Source organism: Schistocerca nitens, chromosome 1 (assembly GCF_023898315.1).
Source record: "Schistocerca nitens isolate TAMUIC-IGC-003100 chromosome 1, iqSchNite1.1, whole genome shotgun sequence".
NCBI lineage: Eukaryota > Metazoa > Arthropoda > Insecta > Orthoptera > Acrididae > Schistocerca > Schistocerca nitens.
Window position 1 is genome coordinate 227,384,756 of NC_064614.1, and position 21,343 is coordinate 227,406,098.

At 32.9% G+C, this 21,343-nt stretch overlaps 1 non-coding gene across 1 annotated transcript; it reads right to left on the reverse strand.

Moving 5' to 3' along the window:
* Window positions 1-341: 341 nt before the first annotated feature.
* On the reverse strand, window positions 342-413 carry Trnag-acc (transfer RNA glycine (anticodon ACC)). The gene has a single exon. It is a non-coding gene; the product is annotated as a tRNA-Gly (tRNA).
* Between the last annotated feature and the right edge of the window lie 20,930 nt (window positions 414-21,343).

Here is a 21,343-nt window from a genome sequence, read left to right on the forward strand (position 1 = left end):
CTTAAATTATATTTTCTGTGCGTATGAAAGAATTTTGCGTTTTATATTATGAGTAATTTCTGCAACACCCTGTTTTCTGGTGTTGAAACATAAGCTTGGCTGTGTCTACAGATGCAAACACTGCACCACCATAATCTGCAATTCCTCAGCTGATGCACCACTGTATGTAATGGAGTAATCTATTGGATAGTGAATGAAATGAAATGATCGTATGGCATTGTTGGCCGGGAGGCTCTATTCGGGGGAGTTCGACCGCCGTATTGCAAGTCCTTTTTAATTGACGCCATTTCGGCGACTTGCGAGTCAATGATAATGAAACTGATGATGGACACACAACGCCCAGTCCCCTGCCGGGAATCGAACCCGGGCCCCCCGCGTGGTAGGCGGTAACGCTACCGTTACGCTACGGAGGCGGACTTATTGGATAGTATTTCGTTGTGATTAAAAGAATTTGTTGCACAACGGCATTCAGGCGTTAGAAGGAGCTGTACAACATAAAACTGCAGGGCTGTTATCCGTTCATCATAAGAATAAACCTGATGCAAACAAACACAAACACGATGACTGTTCAGAAGCCGTAGCACACGTACATTGGTGTTGTTACGCTCTTGGAAGTAGGTCCTACTTATGAATTTATATATATATATATATATATAGTTACTAAGTTACGTTAAATGAAACTTTAAGATATTCAAATGTATTAACAGTCATCAAAGTTTTTCTTAATAACGCTTTAGCTATGTAATTTTTATTTCAAAACTCGTGTACAGTCACAGTCTCTGCAGTGTTGTGCTCAGATCGTCGCGCTGTTAATGAGCAATATGGAAATGGCTGCGGCTGCTTTCTGTTCCGTAGTGAACCACGAGTGTGGAACACGGCTAAAAAGTGCCGAGAAATAGGCTGTTCTTAATGTTTTTCATAAATTTAAAGAAGTAATCGGCTTTGAAGTTTTCCCAGTGTTGTATATGACGCAGTTGATAAGCAAACCCACGTTGAATGTGTAGCGTAGTTGGTAGTATAATGGACTGTAAATGACACGCGATTGCTCGTGCGTTATGTCAGATCTCCCTAGCATTTTTTTTTCTCGTTCGGTTTGAAATACCTACATTAGGAACAAGAGTTTGCCGGAAGATAAAGACTTGGTGGCGTTACCAGCAGACAAGGGGAACTCTACTGTCATACTGCTGAAGGCTGACTATGACCAGAAGATCTGTCAACTTTTGGAGGACCCTGCTTACAATCCATTAGAGAATGACCCCAACGATAGAGTGGACAGGAAAACCTGGTATCTTCTTAAGGAAACAGGGTGGCCTGAGAAGGTTGTCAAACAACTGAAAGCTAAGGCACAAGTTCCACAAAGACTGTATGGATTACCCAAGATTCATAAACAGGGTGTACCACTTCGCCCGATCGTCAGTAATATCGGCGCAGCCACTTACCCTACAGCCTCCTACCTTAAGAAGATGTTGGCACCATATGGGGGAAATTGTGTCCACCACATCCACAACTCCTCGGACTTTGTGAAACGTCTCAACAACCTATAGATCTCGGACACGGTCAGTTTCGATGTGGTGTCTCTATTCACCAGGGTACCACTTCAGGACACACTCGATATCATTAGTGAGAAATGTGACGGAGCCTTGCTGGATATTTTCAAGCATATTTTGACATCGACGTACTTCTTGTGTGGAGGCCAGTTCTATGAGCAGACTTAAGGAGTGGCCATGGGTAGCCCCTTATCTCCAGTAGTTGCGAATCTGTTTATGGAGAAATTCGAGGATGAGGCACTTACAACTACTGCCTACCAGCCGACGTGTTTCTTCAGATACGTTGATGACACGTTCGTCATCTGGCCACATGGCAAGAGAAGACTGGATTATTTCCTGGCCATCTGATCACAAGACATCGCAACATCAACTTCACCATGGAACTAGAAAGTGATGGTCAGCTCCCATTCCTCGATGTCCTGGTAAAGAGGAAGGCAGGCGGCACCTTAGGCCACAGTGTGTACAGGAAACCAACACACACTGACTTATATCTACAGGCTGACAGCTGCCATCACCCAGCACGGAAGCGTGGAGTGCTGAGAACACTCGTACACCGAGCCAAAACACTCTCTGACCCAGACAGCCTGACAGCGGAATTAGAACATCTACAAAGAGTGTTCACAGACAACGGATGCTCTACTAGGGACATCCGCAAAGCGCTCCATCCCACCAGACGACCTGAGGCAACAGGAGAGGAGCAAGAGTAGTCTTTCTACCGTGTGCTGGGCCTATATCTGCCAAGATCAGCAGAATCTTGAAGTAACACAATATCAAGAGTGTGTTCTGCCCACCTAACAAGATAAGGATGCCCCTTGGAACTGTCAAGGATGATTTGGGGTTAAGGAAACCTGGTTTCTACCATATACCATGTGGATGTGGGATGTCTTACATCGTTCAAATTACCTGAACAGTTGAAATAAGATGTAAAGAACAACAGAGACATACCAGGCTACGACAGGTAACTAAGTCTGCAGGACACTGCCTGGACCTTCAGCACACCATGAATTATGACAAAACCAGGACCCTGGCTCAGACCCCCCGATTCTGGGCTAGTGTCATCAATGAATCGATTGAAATCAACATGGCGGATAACTTGATCAACCGGGAAGCAGGATATCAGTATTGCGTGGAATCCTGCTTTGGAACGATTACAGAAACAACGGAAGACAGTTCCCTCCTCCAGGAATGAACTACAGACGTCCAAGGGCGTAAGTAACGGAACAAAAGTCATACGCGATACCAGGCGGCAGCAAGCTCCTTGGAAGACGGCCATCATAATATGCAGCTCCAACAGCAGCCGGATATCGCAGGAAGCGCACCTCACAGGCGCTAACCGGTTTCAGAAAGTCAGGAGAATGGCTCGGCCACGAGAGGAACTCGCCGGGGTCGCGGACAGCATAAGGAACTTCAACAGAGACATGATAGTGCTAGGATCGCGCCTATCGGGTGTGGACCCCATACGGAACGCCTCGGGATGTCCGCTACCTCAGGAGAGAGCCGCAACGGTCTCGGACTGAGGTTGGAGCGCCTAGAGACTGATACCACCAACAGAAATGGCCACAGTGGGCGCGGTCGGCATCGGGAGCGCCACACACCGCCCATGCAAAAATATGGGACAAGGTCAGCTCGTCAACCAGTCTCAGGGAACACCTGATGAAGACGCCTAGTTACGACGTCGAAATATCGTGTTGGGAAGACGCGGAACACCGGCAGTACACCCGATTCTACGAGATGACAACAAATCGCAGGGAAAGTCCTAGAAATTATAATGCACGTCTTCTTGTTTCTTATTACATATTGGACACAAAATCCCTGTTTTCATTTCAAATATAAATTCTTAATTATCGATGTTTTACGAAAGAATTTTCATAAAATTTGCTTAAATTAAGAAAACAAAACAATTTAATTTTTAAGGCAAAAATGAACAACCAAATCCACTTTATTTGGACTATGTCCATCGTTTTATACCACAGAGGTAGATAAGGATCGTCGAAACACAAAAAAAAAAACAATCATTTTTCACAGCATCGAGCATCTCATACAAATCCTGCATTTTTACATTTGCTGCTGTACCATTGCAATATGAACCCAACAGAACTGATCTGGAGCCAAGTAGCGGGATTTGGCCCGAGAAGTAACAAGACTGTTAAACTGCCGGACGTACTGGAACTAAAGCAAGCAGCTTTTTCCCACGTCACTGCCGAACGGCTCGTCATAAAAGAAGAGAAAGTGGAGAAAGTGCGGTGCCTGGTTGGCTTCGTGGATTCTGTCGATAAGCACGTTGTCAACGTAGCAGGTGACACTTCCTGAATTGAAATGTATTTCTCGGATTCGGGTAAGGAAGGAGCTAAGAGATCACCAGACGACTGACTGTAATTAATATCTTCAGTGGCTTCAGTATTCAACAGTACGGTGAAATCCGTGCAGTATACTTTTGCATTACACACAGCTCGCTCAGAAAAATTACCCTATGTTTAAGTTAGAGTTTTCATCACTCTTGTTTTTAATTGGAATACTATGTCAGGTGACAACGAGTGCGTATTATGCTTTCCGTCTGGTGGCCCAAGAGGCGCGCGGTAGTGCTGGAGTTTCTCTGAATGTTATTTTATTCTCTTTAAAAATTATGACATTCGAAGCTGTATTGTTTATCTGCTCGACTCTTTTTACATCTGAACTTCAACTACTCACACCATTGCACGTTAGTTGGACCCCTGGCTGGCCACTGCTGTCTTAAGTTTAATGCGCCGGTAAATCTGTTGTCCCTCATTATCGCTCAATCCATGTACCTGTAACACAGCGTGAAACGTATCCTTATGAGCGTATCTGACTGTACCGGTCACAGCTTGGCTTCCGTTCCACGTGAAAATTCCTAGAACGAAGAATCAGCCAACATATTTATTTCTTCTACGTATATCTCGAAAAATGACAATGAACTTAAAATTAGAGAGACTCGAGATCTAACGGAGACTCACCAACAATCGTTCTTCCCACAACAATTCGCAGTTGGAACAGGAAGAGAGAGAAGTGACATCAGTACACAGAGCATCCTTTGCCAGACACAGTAAGGTGGTTTGTGGAGTACAAACGCTGATGCTGATGTGGAAGTAGTTACATTGGTGCCTTCAACGTAAACTGTTCAGACACACGGTACTTACGTATGTCGTTGATGACTTCTGCAGTCTTCCTCAATTAGCAAAACGAGCAATTAGCACAAGGCACTGATTCAAATAACGAGTATGTAACAATATCAGTCTTGTCTGAACTGACAATGTTAATATTTAATTGTGATTTCTTAGGACGATGCTTAATCTGTGTTAAAGCCAAGCTTTAAAATGTAGAGCAACAACACATAAATTGCAGAACTTACTCTTACCAAATTTAAGTGTGTAAATGCCAGCAGCCAGATGAACATATGGACGTACTATAATCTTAATTATTCTCTAATCAACATTATCGCCATCTTCTGTAGCCAAAAAACATACACCGGAGAGCAAAAGGAACTGGTATACCTGCCAAATATCGTGCAGGGCCCCCGCGACCACGCAGAAGCGCCCCAACACTACGTGACTTCGACTCGACTGATATTTGAATTAGCGCTGGAGAAAACTGACACCATCAGCAGAGTTGTTCATAAAGCCATAAGAGTACGAGGGGGTGGAGATCTCTTCCGAACAGCACGTTGCAAGGCACCCAGATATCCCCAATAATGCTCATGTCTGGGGAGTTTGGTGCCCATTGGAAGTGTTTAAACTCAGCATAGTGTTCCTGGAGCCACTCTGTAGCAATTCTCGACGTATGGGGTGTCGCATTGCCCTGCTGAAATTGCTGCCCAAGTCCGTCTGAATGCACAACGGACATGAATGGGTGCAGGTGATCAGCCACGACGCTTACGTACGTGTCACGAGTCAGAGTCGTATCTAGACGTATCAGGGATCCCATATCCCTCCAACTCCCACACCATTACAGAGTCTCCACCAGCTTGAACAGTCCCCTGCTGACATGCAGTGTCCATAGATTCATGAGATTGTTTCCATACCTGTACACGTCAATCCACTCGATAGAATTTGAAACGAGACTCGTCCGACCACGCAACATGTTTCAAGTCATCAACAGCCCACTGTCGCTGTTGACGGGTCCAGGAGAGGTGTAAAGCTTTCTGTCGTGCTGTCATCAAGGATACACGAGTGGGCCACTCCGAAAGCCCATATCGCTGATGTTTCGTTGAATGGTTCACACGCTGACTCTTGTTGATGGCCCAGCCTTGAAATCTGCAGGAACTTACAGAGGGGTTGCACTTCTGTTATGTTGAACGATGCTCTTCAGTCATCATTGGTCCCATTCTTGCAGGATCTTTTTCTGGCCGCAGGGATGTCGGAGATCTGTTTTACCACATTCCTGATATTCTGGGGTACACTCGTGAAATGGTTCAAAATGGCTCGAAGCACTATGAGACTTAACATCTGAGGTCATCAGTCCCCTAAATAACCTAAGGACATCACACATTCCCATGCCTGAGCAGGATTCGAACCTGCGATGGTAGAAGTCGCACGTGAAATGGTCGTAAGGGAAAATGTCCACTTCATCGCTTGCTCGGAGATGCTGTGTCCCATCGCTCGTGCGCCGACTATAACATCATGTTCAAACTCACCTAAATCATGATAACCCGACATTTTAGGGGCAAGTAGCCGATCTAACCATTGCGCCAAACGGTTGTTCTGTATTTGAATATGGATGCCTGTATCAGTTTCTTTGGCGCTTCAGTGTATAAACCCGTCTCTGACGCGTGATTTACGTTGAGAAAACACTGAGACTGACCTACGAAAAAACTTAGAGGAACAAAATATTTTTTATCAGTTTGTAAGAAGTGCGTAATTTGGAAATCACACAGTTATTACTCAGCTGAACGTCCAAGTCAGTTCAGTGCCACGTCACAGTAACCTGTAATGCTTTTATTTAGTATACACAGATTTCTATTGAAACACACTGAGCAATAATCATGACCATTTAGTAGCAGCAATACCAAGTTTTGATAAAGAACAAACAACACTGGCACAACACCGTTTCTTCCTAGACAGTAAAACCATCACAGATACATATTTATGTACACTTGACACACTGTAACAGCATATGACAGTATTAGGTTAGTTGTGATACATATTTCAATCAACAAACAACTTACACTGCACAATATCACTTATCATGTGGCATAAATTATTGAAATAATTTCAGTCCTTCAAAATGATTACATTTAAGAATTCGTATTCATCTAAGGATCACGCAAGTATAATCACACGATAATATGACTGATCTTAACAAAATATTTGCACAAGTCCAGTTAATTAGTTTACTGGTGCAAATTACAGTTGACTAGTCTTGTCCTTTTACAAAATTAAAGAAATTCACAGTACGTTTGGTTTCAAAGATGTACTCAATGCTCAGTCCTGTGGCGATATCGTGCTAGTAATGTATTGGACACATTTTTAATAAGGGAGCATAGCAAGCTGATAACTGTCATTGTGGTCCAAATGAGCCCTGACAGTCTGCTGTTTGCAGTTCTACCCATACTGGTTTCGTCTCACAGAGTTCTTTGACCCCAGCTACTAGAAGCGATAAGCTAAGATGGCCGCTCTACAGATGAATATAGTAATCTAATTGATGATCAAGACAAATGTATTAATAATGAAACATGCACCAGATTAAAACAATCAAAGATTAAGGCAAATGGAACGTTATTTGGTTTTGATCAAAATGATGGATTTTGTATGTCCTGGCTCACTGGCTTAGTTTTATAAAAATAAAAATATCGTTCGTTAACACTCACTATATTTGTTATTTTCACAAAATTGACCTAGTTATCCAGAACATACAAAATCCATCTACTACCCCTTTTACCTAACAATAATATAATATAATAATAGCCATAATAAAAAATCATTAACTTTACATACATCCCCCTTAGGTGAATGTAATAAATATATAATAAATTAAATATAAAATTATTTACTTTCCACTTTAGCAGCCATAAGATTATTATGAACTGTTGTGCTGTCTGAGGCTTTCCTGGCACTGCAACTGCAGCACAATTGTGGAAAGCGCACAATATTTCAGGGAGACAACTGCCTGCCATCTTCAAGTGCTACTTTAGGTAGCACCTGAGGATGGCGGGCAGTTGTCTCGCTGAAATATTGTGCGGTTTCTACAATATTATCCGGCGTAATTCCTGGGAACCTATCAAGCATTATGAACTGTTGTTTGCAAATGTTTTTTTGAAGGAAGATTTATTTAGTTCTACCACATTTACAAGTAACTTTAATTTTCTGACGTTCATTCCAACATTCTTTACATACATAAGAATGTCCAACAGTTCGATATTTATCTTTATAAAATTCTTCAATACTTTTTTAATGATACATTTACTGCACTGTCTTAATTGTGGCTTAATGTGTCCATTTAAATAAAATAAATTTAAGTAGAAAAATAATTTTTTTTATTTTAACATTGTTAACATAAGTAACTGTATTAATTAAGAAAAGTTACTTTTTTACATTGTGAACTCTATTTCATGAAATTAATTATTTCAATTTTTAAGTTTCTTCATTCCTTTATATTTCAGTTTCATTTGTCCTTTTTTAATTATTTCAAGTTCCCAAGGATCAATTAAATTCTATATCTATTTGGTAAAATAACTTTAAAATCATTATTAAGCTCCATACAAATTTCTTCTCCATATCCAGAATTTAAATATTCACAGTCAGAAACATTATACAAAACATTTATCTCTAGTTCAGCTATTTTTTTATCTCTTTCGAGACACTAATATCTTTAAGCTTCTTAATTATACTCTCCATTTACATAGAAAAATTTTTATTAGATGTATATATAATATTTTTTTTATTAGATTTTCAATAATGAGTAATGGCCATATGGTAATGTATCTATTCCGTTTTCTAAAACATATGTTTTTTATCATGAGGAATTAGTGCTTTTTTTCACTTTAATTGTATATATTTCATGTTTTTCAATTTTAATTAAATTAAATTTTCTATATTGTTCTGTATTGTTAAAAAACAATCTTTATAATCTTATAAACTTATTTTGTTTTCAACTTCACATTCCTTAATTCTGTTAGATTTCTTTTCTATTTTGTCACCAACTTTATAAGCATACATCTTTGCTCTTAAACCACAAAATTCTTCCATTATTTTTCCATTACATTCATCTTTCATTTTACAAACAACTTTCTTGTTTATTTGAGGAATATTATATACATTATCTGTTGGATAATCACTTGTATCAAAATAATCAATCATTGATTTCATATCATCATAGAATATTATAAATATAACTATCTGTATCTTGATAACATAATTCAATATTTTCACCATATTTAAGTTTCATAACTCTATAATGAAAATCGTACATCAGTTCTTTAGATAGATCGAGTATACTTAATCCAAGATAAATTGGTTCATTAAATATTATTTTAGTTTAATTCATATGAATAGCAGCAAGATTTTCATTAAATATGGTTCTATTTTTAACGTTTGCTTTAGCTACAAGTTTATCACATACTTTACTATTTGAAACTACTTTTATATCTTGTCTGTTTTTTATATTTTCCATTGTTTTACCAAATACAGAATTATTCATTAATTTATAGAAATCTTTTTCAAAGTCATTTCTAGCTTTAGTTCTTAACTGTGTGTTTAGATATATCTACTTCTTTAACCAATCAGACTGTTTAAATTTTAAAACTTTATATATTTTTGTAAATTTCATTCCTAAAGATAAATGTTGTTTAAGATTTGTATAATGTACTACATAATCACACTTTTTATCTAAAGTAGTTATTAATTTACTTTCATTTGTACCTGGAACAAGTGTTGATTCAGGAGCTAGCAGTAAATCTTTATGTAAATCATGTATTTCTTTTGGATATCCTAGATCTACTTCAGATATATAACCATATTCATTACTGTTTGACATTTCACTTATTCTTGTACAATTAAAATTATTTGGCTCTTCCCATTTAAATCCGTCATACGGTAAATATTGATTCATAGCATAACCATATAAATTATTTGCATCTAGATACATTTTATAATTTGATATTTCTTTATTATTGAAATCTTTTAAATATTTATTATTTGCTTCTACGTATCTTTTACAACGTTGTGAAATTCCACCTCTTATTCCTTTTTCAACTATTAGAAGCATTTCATAATCATGTAATAATTCAAGTTTTTGATCAGTAATTTTTAACATTGCATCCCAAGAAAATCCTGGTACAGTAAAATACCAAGAAGGATCTAAATTATATGTATTTATAACTGTCTTACTAAAAAACTTAGCAAAAACACATCAGTTTTAAGACACTAATCATGATATTCACCAAGATTTTTAATATTGAATTTTTCCCAAACTAATTTTGTATGTTCATAAACTTCATCACTTATCTCACAATCATTTAATCTTTTGTTGATAATTGTGTTTCTTAAAATTTTTTCCAAGTATCCATGTAATCGTATGGATAAATACCTTTTCTAATTACTAAGATAAATAATTTGGGAGAAACAAACATTTTAACAATTTTTAATTGATTTTTCTTTAAATTCGATGAAATTTTATCAAGTGAAGAAGCCATCAATCTAAATGTGTCAATAAAACTAATTTTTATTTTTTTTGTATGTTTACCAAAACTAATATATTTATTTACATTATTTGGTATTAGTTCTATTTCTTTATCATCATAACCAAGTTCTTTTACAAAAAGATGTGAATCATAACCAGATAAATTATGAAAATAAATAGTTAAAAAATCAGGCTGCTTTAGTTTTAAATTACACGTATTACATAATGGAGCAATATATTTTCCAGTTAAATGATCATGATGACTTACTTTCTTATTCTTTTTTGTATAAGGACATTTACAATGTGTACAATTGTAGATTTATGTAACATTTTGTATTCATCAAGTGTAAGTGGTTTCATTTCTTCAATTTAAGAATAAATTCTTAAAATTTCTTCAACTCCTTGTCTTATACAATCTATAAATCTTTTATGACAATTTGGCCCTCTATAAACATCAGGATCTTTTTAATTTCTGTATATATATTTAGTAGAATAACAAAATCCACTTGGTTCATGTTTTTGATATTTCATTGTATATGGTGTTTCTGGATTATCCATTTTGAAAAGTAAACTTTCAAAATCAGCATAATTTACAAATGGAACTTTTTGTGTAAATTGATAATTTTTAAAATTTACATATTCTCCTTCTCCTGGCATTTCAACTGTTAATGGTTTAATAGTTAAACAACTTTTTGTGTGTTCATCTATTTTGTCTTTACTATTAAAATGTAGCAAACATGAATCATAAATAGATTTTACTTTAGTATGTTAAGTCATTTGACTTGTTACAAGTCTTGATAAATTTTGTATATAACAATAATGTGAATTATTATCTTTCTTTAAATAAAGTAGATTTACATATTTTTCTTCTTTAGATTTTGTTATTTTTAATGGATACGCCTAATAATTTACATCTTCATTATCAAATCAAAAAACATTAATAGATACATTAATTTTTTTATATTCATGGATTATGAACAACTAGTACAGGAAATTCAACATTTTCAAGTTTTTTATCAAGATCATGACCAATATCTTAATATTTTGTTATTATTTCAACGTTTTTATCTACAGTAAACAAGGCCGTTTTAATAGACAGTAAAAACATTTTTTATCATTTTCTTCACATTAACACAAACCTTTTTATTTTTAATATCATCTGGTAAATCAATATAAGATGATCCTCTTAGTGTAACTTATTTGTTAATTGCTAATTGTAAGACAATTATTCTATTTATTGATCATCCAGATCCCTGGGCTTGGAAATTAGATATATTTTCTAAAATATTTCTTTTACCATATTTGAATTTCATATTAAATGCTTTTTCTGTTAAAATGGTATAGTTTGGTGTTTGTTGTCTTGAACATTTTCTTTTATTTCACCTGTTTGTACTTTATATTTACAATATAAATCAAAATTTGTCTTTACACCATGATGTACTTTCAAATAGACTTTTAACAATTTAAATTTTTTTTGTTTTTACTGCATTTAAGAAAAGATTAGGATCAACTTTATCTTTAATATTTTCTAAATTTATAGTTTGTAATCTGTCTGAAAATGCTTTTTCAACCAAGTAATCTTTAATTGTTATTCTATCTCTTGCTTTCAGCAATATATTTGTAGAAAATGCAAACATTCCTTTTAATGGTTTATCTTGGAACATCATCAAAATCAAAAAATGTTAACTTTTCCCAAAGATTTTTACTAAATTCAGCTTTATTATTTTTAATAATATTTGTTTGATTATCACTTACTCCTTCAGTGACAGCTATCGAAGTCTTAGAACTGTGTTCAGGTACATAAATATTAACAACATTTTTTATTTTTTACTTACGTCAGTTATATAATTTTTACTTACTTCAGAAACATTATTTTTATCATTTTCAGATGTATTATTTTTAACAAATTAGTATTATTTTCGGATGTATTATTTCTAAAAATATTTGTTTGATTGCTAATAATAATTGAACGATCACTAATAATAAATATAATAAAATCAGCTTTACGTAAATTTGAATATACTCATAAATTATTTTGTTTTTCAAAATTCATGAAGTCTTGCAACAGAATGCTGTTATAGCCGGTAAGCAATTTGTTCTAATTGAACAACAGTGTATATTTCCATTTAGCACCTCTATTTATCGCAAAAAAATTTATTAGATTTGTAAAAAATATTTATAGTAAAACGATAATTATTTAATAGATATGGATTATTATTAAATAAATAATTAATCAAGAAGAGAATTAGTTTATTATTTAGTTTACAAAACAATTAGGTTTTAAACAATTAGTTTATTATTTAGTTTAACAATCAATTATTTTTTAAGTAATTTCTTTATTATTTACTTTAACAATCAATTAGTTTATGAACAAGTACTTATAATTTAAATTAAGAATCAATTAGTTTGCTCTTCTATTTAACTCAAAAAAATTCATTAGATTTGTAAAAATTAATTTTATTATTAAAATAATAATTATTTAATAGATGGATGAATAATTTTACATACAGGATTATTAATTAAAGTACATTTCTTACATTTACTATTATGTTGATCTTTATGCGATGGATTTATATATAAACAATTTAAATCTTTAATTTCTTGACAAATTTTACATTCCTTTTTTTCTTCACTTTTAACTTCTTCATTATTCATCATAGATTTAGATTATTCTTCATTTTCCTTATGTTCTTCACTCGGATTTCTCTTAAATGTTCTTTAAAATAATATTTAGCAACACTTTTTCCACATATGCAAGAAATTCTATTTTTCTACATGATATTTACTTAAACATGGTTTACATATAGTTCTATAACTGTCATTTGTGTATTTTTGTAAAGTAAAATTATCAATTGATTTTTCTGTCTTACAGTATTTACAAAATTTAGTTTTCACTGAACAATCTTTTTGAACTTGCTCCATTTATATAGAAAAAAGTTTATTAGAATTGTAAAAATATAATTTTTTAATTTTAAATTATTCATATAAATTATATTAAAGATATTCATCACAATAATCAGCATCATAATCATCATCAGATTCATTGTCCTAATTTCTTAATTGACGATTTCTATCAAATAAAGGATCAGAAGAGCTTGTAGTTAATGGTAAAGAATCGAATGAAGCTAATATATCTTTTAATGTTGGTTCTTTATTTTTAATAATACTTCTACAAAGTGGTCAATATCCTTTTTCCTTTAACCATTCATCAATACATTCTTTATGAAAAATATGACTGCAACTTGTTTTAACAAATTGATAATTATTTTCATCACTTAAACAAATAGAACAATCAATATCTTTTACACATACCTCAATTAGTACATAAGTTTCCTTTAGTTTAGTTTGCGCTTCGTTTTGGTTCTCCATTTATAGGAAAAAATTTTTATTATTTTTATAAAAAAGTTAAATTCTCTAATTTTTTTACTGTATCATTCAATGTATTTATTACTTTTCAAATTAATTCAGATGTTTTATGACAATCAATACCAAATACAGATAAATCAGTTGTACCAGCTCTAACTACTATTTTGTAACTTCACTGTATTTATACAATGTATCATTATTGAAAAAATACAACAGAGCATTTGTGTATCTAAATGCATAATTCATTTTTGGTGGTAAACCTGGAAATTTTCTAGTTATAGTTCCTTTGATTTGTATCTGAAAGTACATTCATATAATTCTACATAGAAATATTCCTTAAGGAATAAAAATTTTTTACCTGAATAAGTGTTTACTATACCATTCAATAAATTTTTTATGTAAACCTATAGTAGTTATTAACTTTCGATATCCTGAAATTAATTGTATTGTGTGTAAATCTACTATCTAAAACATATTGACCATAAATATTACAGTTTCACCTCTTTGTCTTTGATATATTCCGTCTATTTTCTGCAAACCTAGTGGTAAAAATGCTACCAAGAACAATAAATCTTTTAAGTATGAGAAGATATTCAAAGTGATACATTTTTAGTTCATTAGCTGTTAGAAAAGTTAATTCAATTATTTGCTTATCATATACTTTTTCTTTAAGATTACTGAACAGTTCTTAGTAGGGTGTTAAATCTGTTTTTGAGGAATAATCTGAGAAAGCTTTTTCTATTTCCTTTTTTGTAAGGAAATTCTTGTGCATCCGATTAATTTTTTCATTAAATTGTCTATTGTTGACATAGTTATCAAAATATGTTAGAATGCTTGTATATTCTGGTTCTGTAACATATTCCTTTTCTAAGTATTGTTTAGTAACAGCATCATAACAGTTTACAGGATCTTTTATATCTACTATTCTTCTACCATTAAAATCAACAAAAGTTTTACTTATTTAAAAAATGCCTCGTAATTTCTTCTGGAATTGTTTGATTAAATTATCTATTTTTGGTTCTAATTCTTTTTTAATTTTTGATTCCAATGAGCTTATATCATATGATGATTCCTCATCAGTTTTGATCTTATTTCCAAAAATGTCCATTTATTAAATCTAAAATATTATTAAAATTATAATTTTCACATAACAATTTTAAAACGAATAAACATAAATGAACACACATTACTTCATCAAAGTTTTGTATTATTTCTGTATTGTAATATAGTTCGTTTTTTCCTAAATAGTTAACTAATTGTTTTGGTATATTACCACCAAATGAATCAAAAACAAATTTTTTACCTTCATTTTTATAAAAACAAATCCAATGTGTACCAGGATTATCAGATGTATCTAAATTAACTATACCACATTCAATTTTAAATGGTTTGTTTGGTAATTCATCAATAATATATACACCACAAAAGTGTTTAATTTTTAATTGTTTAGTAGGTTTTTCTATATCAAAATTACTGAATGCATTAGGATATTTATTAATTACTTTTTCGAATTTTTTTTTGTTTTCCTTATTCCAGTTCAAGCTTTCTTTTACGTTTCTGAGATATGTCTTTTTTGTTCTTCTAATTCTTTAGCAGCTTCTTGTTCATAACTGCATTTGCAATTGCTGCAGATCCACCAGCTAAAGAAGCAATTGTTGCTAAATATGGTAGTGCAGCTAATAATAATGGCAAAAATCCGCCTTCGTGTTGTTTTAGTCCTTTACCATCTTGCTTTTATGTTAAATATTCAATAATTCGTTTAACAACAAGAATACCTAATGTAATAAGTAAATTTCCACCACCTTTCATTTCTTTTTGCCTTTTTTGAACCTCTGTTAAAAATGGTTCAATTGCATATAATTGTTCATTATTTTACTTTAATTTAATTGACTTTGGTTTTGTTTTGCCACTAGGTAGCAAAGTACAATCAATTGTATAGTTATTAATCTATATAGTTAAAAATTTAATAAAGAGTTTCATATTTGTATTCTACATAACTCCATAAAAGCTTCATTCAGCAGCTTTTCTTTATTTCGTTTTATTTGCATTCTAAGTTTATTTCTATTTTTCTCATTTTCATGCCATTCTGGATCCTACCTATGTTTATGATAATAATATCTTCTAAGTATGCATTTTTTCTCTTGATCTCTTGTCTTTTCACGATTGTAAGAATATGCTAAAAGTACATTTAATAAAATCGACTTATCAAATTTTTCTAATTCATTCTGCTCTTCTATTTTGAGTTCTTTTCGTGATGAAACTACAACTAATTATGAGAGGTGGCATGAGCCCTCTCTCATATTTCTATCTTACTCTGAGTAATTTGATTTTCCTCTCTAATTGCATGCGGTGAAAAGTCGCTTTTCCTTCACATGCAGACTTCCCGTGCAGTGTCTCTCGTCACTTGCGTGGTCTGGTGACAAGTGGGATCTGCTGATCTTGAAAGGGTTAAAACGACGGGTGTGAGGGAGTCAAGTGGATGCTTTCCAGACGCCGACATTGTCATAAGAGCGGCGGCGACACCCCCACAGGGGCCTGACGAAGCGGCTGGGCTAGAGATTCTGTTACTTTGCAGAAACTTAGTGAAAACACTTTTTGGAGGGCTACCAGGGAGGTGTAGGAATGACTTGTGTTCCCAGGCAGTCTTGACAGGCAAATTCCCGCCTTTTCTGCAAAATCATAGCTGTGATTGGCTTGCTCAGCGAATAGCTCAGTGACGTAGCAAAATCGGCGCAGAAATTGGCGCCAAGGATCTCCATTGGTGGAATAGTACTGCGTCGGCAATAGAGGGGAATTTTCCGCCAGTTTTCAAGTTGCTGATTGGAACATTTAAACACGACCACTGTCGTGTGCGCGGGAATGTTCTGTGTTCGGCTTGTACAGGTGCTCTTGAGGGAGTCGGCTCTCACCTTTCGGTCGGAGTAGGTTACAAGACAGAGCTCTCACTGCTCTGGACTGCCTGCCTTCCGTTGGCTGTCTAGTATACTTTCATTTAATTGTAACTGTTTCATGGAAGTTGCTGAAGTTTCGCCTTCAACGTAACTTTCCGAGTTCAGTTGGAAATTGAGCGTTCTGCATACAACCGGCCTATGTTGTCCGTCTTTAGCAGTTTTGGCTGAAGTTGATGGTACCCGAGTTACTGTGTGACTTCTCCTGTGAAAATCACTCACTGTACCGTCCATGATTGTGTAGCGAGGCTTCTTTGTCTCCCTCAGAGGCGTATTTGTGTTGCTAGGAAGTCCTTAGTCTGGGACAACCAGACCATAAGAATTTGTTTCGAGCTATCTCACGACATTATCAACACGACGATGGGACATTGAAGCAACCAGCCATCACCTCCAGTATGCCATATCATGTCCTTGCAGTTAAGAAGACAGCTTGGTAATGTACGTCCGCAGCACCGTCAAATCAAGGAATATTGCTAGGTGATAATCAGAGCTCAGCAGAGTGCGCCTGTTCGTCTTTTCTAACTTTGTTCTGTCTTGGGTGTTCATTGTCTGAGTTATCACTACTGTAGCAGCAATTAATGTTGAGTTGGCTGGGTGTTTCTCTTAAGATTTGAGTTGCAAGGAATTGGCTCCACATACCACTAGGTCATAAATGTCACACTCTAGTTTATGGACCTTCACAGCATTTATTTGAATATCCAATTTAATGTATTGTAAATGTTTCGTGTGTTTTGTTTATAATTTTGAGTTTAGTCATAATAAATCAAATTGTTATTTTGGACAGAATTTTCATTTTGTTAATCGGTACAGCAACCCTTTCATTTCTCACTATGTTAATGACACTTTCCTTAATTTCTATCCAATTAAATTATAGCAGTTGCCAAACTCTTTTCTACTCCACTTGCAGGGTCGATTACAGTATGTTCGTGTTTCTTCTTAATCCATGTGCAACAGCAAAGTAGGATTAGAAAAGGGGGGGGGGGTTCTTAGAGCATCATTTCTATATGAAGATTTGAGAAGAATTTAGTGTTAAATACACTGCTAGCCCCAGCACCTCGCAATTATACATATTCAGTTACAAAATTTTCAATACCTAAATTTCTCATATGAACTGAAATAGGTTTTGGATCACATCGATGTCCTATCATTCTTAAACATAATTTCGTTGTTGTACTTCCAATGTATATTTTATTGTCAATGCTGTTACTAATCCTGTAAATTGTTCCGTGTAGTACATACATTTAGATACAGGAAATTTTATTACTGAACAAATAATAACAAACATTTCATAAACCCCAACCATTTTAATCAACATCAATTCCCATACCTAGTTTCCGTTTACCATACATAATGCCTCCAACTGCTGTTTCAGCAATTTTCTCTTTAAAACTAGCATCACTTGCATGCATTCCTTCTTTTGCAGCTAACTGAAGTTTTTTATCTCCTTCATGTCTAGTTTGTAAATCTTTATGATCTCTGTATGCGATATCATGCTGTTTACAAACTTAATCTAATGGATTTATTCCTGGATCACCATGTGTTAGTCTTTCTTCAAGTTTAGTAAATGGCCCATGGTAATTATATCCTGGTAGAAAAATCTCAGGTATTGTAACATTATTTAAAACCCAATTGACCAATCCTGTAACATATTTATCACTTTTCCAAAATGTATGTGGAAGATTATTTAAAAATCTAATTAAATATGGAATGCCTTTTGGATGATCTATTATAAAAATACTAAATTTATTTGTTAACATTTGTGCAATACTAACTTTTCATTTTGATAGTTCTTATTTCCAGATAGTTCTTCACCATGAATAACTGTTGATCCATCAATTAATTGTCGTACATCATTCATCAAAACATATTCAATGGATTTATCTGTATATTTTTTAATTAAACCTTTACCTTTTCGTTCTGGAGAACTAAAATCTGAAGAATCCATAGTTGATTTTCTTCTTAAGTTTGGAAAATAATGATCAATAATTGATTTTATCAAATATTTATATTTATACCTTTACTTGATCTTATTCTATTTGGATTATTATCAGAATACAATACACCTGAATTATCTAATATATCTGCATAATTTGATAAATCCACAACATCGAATTTTTTGTTCGTATCATCCATAGTAATTTGTTTTTCAGTTAGAAGTCTCATTAATCCATTTGTACCTTCATATATTTTTATCTCCACTGAATTCAACAGGAAAATTACCAACATATTTCAATGTGCCAACAGGTTTTAAACCAAAAACTTTATCTTCACTATGATTAATGTACATTAACTTTCTTTCACTAACATTTATCTTTTTGGTTTCATTTATCTTTTTATTTTCATTTTGATGACTATTTGAATCTTTTCCTTCTTTATATTTATTTAATACGTCTTGAATTTCTGATTCACTTAATGTATAATCATATTTTCCAGGAATATCATCAGACCAATCTTTTAATTGTTTAATTGGTGATAAAACTCCAAAATCTTCTATATGATGACGATATGGAATCATTTGTGTTTCAACTTCTCTATTTTCTTCAATTGCTTTCAGAACATTATCTCCTAATCCTTCGATTCCTTGTTTAACTTGTTCAATAGCATCAATAATAGGTTGATCTTCCTTTTTTATATTTTTCATATTCTGTTCTTGGTTGCTTTTCCCAAAGCTTATATTATTCTTTCAATTCTTCAGCTTTCTTTTCATCTTGTGTAGCTTGTTCAACAGAATTTTTGTCGTATCTTGCAAACATTTATTAAGGAAGAAAAAACATTAATATGTCTATGTTTATGTTTAATGTTTAACGTTTATGTTTATGTTTATGTTTATGTTTATGTTAAACGTTTGTGTTTATATTTACGTTAATGTTAATGTTTATATTTATGTTTATGTTCAATGTTTATGTTTATAAAAAATAATAAGGTAACGCATTTTACTCATACATTTATCATAATAATAACAACCACAAGTGTCTGGTCCACATCTAGCATTATCGTTAGACCATGAACAATTTGTATAATGTTGACCATAAATTGATTCTACTTTTTGTGATTTTTCATATTTTTTAAGTAATCAAGAGCTTCTTTAAATTCATTTATATGTTCAGGTAAAACTCCATCATCATGGTCCAATAGATATGTTATATCATTTTTTAAAGTCTCCATTTATTATAGATAAAATTAAATAAAGATTTATAAAATGTTGTATTTTATTTTTAAACTTACCTTCATTTGCTTTTCTAGACATATCTAATGTGAAAAATCCAAACTCATCATTCCAACATTCACTACACATTTCATTAAAATTATCATACCTTAAATCTCCACCAACAAATTCATAATAACTATGTATTAAATTTGTATCATCTTGTCTAAAGATATTAAAAAACTTTAGAGTGTCTCTAACTAACTGTGTAGGTATTTTCGAATACTTTTGAGCTAAATAAAAGCAATCCATACCTTTGTGTCTTGCCTCTAATAAAATATTCTCTTACAATATCATGATTTTCTAAAATGAAATCATCGAGTACCACAACTGAATTATCTTCACATTCATCTAAAGGAATAATTTCTTCGTTATTTTCAATGAAACTAACAAAATTTTCATTAATTTAACAACAATTTTTTACATTGTTTTATAAATTCTTGATACTTTGGTGGATCTAATCTTTTTGAATAAACATATAAATCATTAATTTTATTTAATTTTAACCATCCTGGCGCTAAAATTTAATTATTAATTATTAATGTTGTTTTGGTAAAAGTTTACCATGTTTGTTTTTTAACTTATTTTCTGGAATTCTTACTTTAGAATCCCAATCTGTTTTATTCATTTGGCTCTGAGCACTATGGGACTTAACATCCATGGTCATCAGTCCCATAGAACTTAGAACTACTTAAACCAAAATAACCTAAGGACATCACATAACACCCAGTCATCACAAGACAGAAAATGTATCATTCATTTATTTAATATTTTTTTCAGTAATAAATGAGTAGATTATTTCAACTTAGTGATAAATCTTCAATACTTAGAAAAAGATTAACTATTCCAATATGTGATAGTTATACTAATGTTTCACTAGTTGGCTTTTATTCAACTTTCTTAACACCAAAAAATAATAAACTTTATTGTGATGGTGAAACGATAGAATTTCATGTAGGTCAATATAGTTTAAAAATTTAGAAAAATTTATTCATTCCAAAAAGCCTAATATACATATTACAGCAGATGAAATTTTAAATAGAATTGTTATTGAAAGTGATGTAAATTTATATATGGATATAGAAGATAGTATTGGAAGTTTACTTGGTTTTAGTAATCAAATTATTTTACCTAACGAAAAAGCTGTAGCTAAAGATGTTCCTAAAATAATTCCTTTTCAGTTAATATACATAAATTTTAATCTTGCTAATGGAATGTATGTAAAACATAATGATCATTTTCATAAAGAAACTAATATTAGTGCTTCATTTAAACATAATGCAGCATTTGGTGGACCAATTCAAGATTTAGAAGTTACTGTAACTGATGAAAATGATAATTTAATTGACTATAATGGTGCTACTGTAACAGTTGTTTTAGAAATATCTTAATAAAATTTTTCCTTCATAAATAAGTAACTGCTACGACAATCTTACACTGTGTCATGAATGAAATTGTAAGTTATCAATTCTATTCATTGCCTGTGAATGAGAAAACTAAAAATAATTTAAATGTTCCTAACAAAGATACAGAAATTGAAATAAATATTGGTGATGGTTGGCTTCATCGAAATCATGCACAATTATATATGAACGTGGAAATGATGGCACAGATTATCCAACTTATGATGGAAAATCAAACAATAT